We start from the raw sequence: 1,522 nt of genomic DNA, 5'->3' as shown, positions 1-1,522 counted from the left end.
ATATATATATACATATGACATTTAGAAATGGACAACAATATGGTGACAGGCAGAGGAAAATGGAAAGGGGGTAGGGGAGATGGAAGTTGGCAAAGAGGGGATAAGTAGGGACAGAAAGAAACTTGACTTTGTGGTGAGTGCATGATGCAGTGTGCAACTGATGTTTATTGAGTTGTACACTTGAAACCTGTATGGTTTAATTAACAAATGTCACCCCAATAGATGTGATGAAAAAATAGCTTAGGTGGAAGTTCCCTATGTATAGAATACTAACCAAAGGCCTGAAAGTTTTACTTTCTGTTATGGGAGAAATACTCGAGGCATGTATAATCTGAGTAATCAGAAGCTGAGCTACAGAGCCCAACATTTGACAGTGTAAAGCCAGACCTGCGGTGTGTGAGAAGGTTCTTGTTGAAGAAGGCAAAACACTACTTACCCCTGAATATAAAACCCACCTTGATGCTTAGAGTAGTCATAGACCAGGACCTACAGCATCAATATTCAGTAGGAGCTGGTTTCAAATGATGAATGTATAGCTCACCCTAGACCAGCCAATCAAAATCTACATTTGAACAAGATCCCAGATTCATGTACATATTGATGTTGGGGAAGTTCTAGCCTGGAATGGTATTTCTCATCTCTGCACTGTTGACATTTCTGTTGGATACTTCTTTGTAGTGGGGCTATCCAGTGCATTGTAAGATGTTGAGAGGCAGCCCTACCCTCAATCCACTAGGTGCCAGTAGCACCTCCTAGTTGTAACAGCAAAAAAAAAATTTCCAGACTTTGCTAGGTGTTCCCTAGAGGCAAAATGACCTCTGGTTGCCACTGGTCTAGAGCAGAGAACTGGAAACATCTTTATGGAGTTCCAATCAAAGCTCACCCCTTATTCAGTTCACAATTTTGAGCAGATCGCTTCACCCTCTAAACCCCGTTTCTGCAAATGTACAATGAAGTTCATAATAGTACAACCTCAGAGAATGGACTCTTATAAAAACGAAATAAGACAATCCACATAAGAACCTAATTTCAGTCCATGGTTTATAAAAAGATCAGAATATTATCTTATAATGAACAAACATTATTGGAGTGAAGCACGAAATGCCAACTCTTAATTTGTGTTACAAGCACAAATCTCCTAACTGACTTGTCAAAAGCATCATGCAGCCAAGGATTAAGGTACCATGGTATTATAGCAAAGGAACTTTCTTGTCTCTTGAACAAGGAAGAGAAGAATAGCAATTTCCAGAGATATGAGGAGCTGTTGCTTTCCAGCTTTCAACACTTTAGAGGTCCAGACAGGTTCCTCAGTCTTAGATTTGGAGAAAATACTAACATAAATTTGGAAAAAGGTGCAAGGAGGTTAGACTCTGGAAGGCAGGTGAGTTTGTGCAAAAACAAAATTAAGACTGGATTCACCTGACTTCTAATATGGTCTACTGGGAATATGTCAGGACAAAATGTTCTTTCTGTCCAGATCAGTGCCCTAAGGGAAATGATGTACTCAGAGGGGGAGGTAACA

This window comes from Myotis davidii, unplaced genomic scaffold, assembly GCF_000327345.1.
Source record: "Myotis davidii unplaced genomic scaffold, ASM32734v1 scaffold2674, whole genome shotgun sequence".
NCBI lineage: Eukaryota > Metazoa > Chordata > Mammalia > Chiroptera > Vespertilionidae > Myotis > Myotis davidii.
This window is presented reverse-complemented; position numbering follows the sequence as displayed.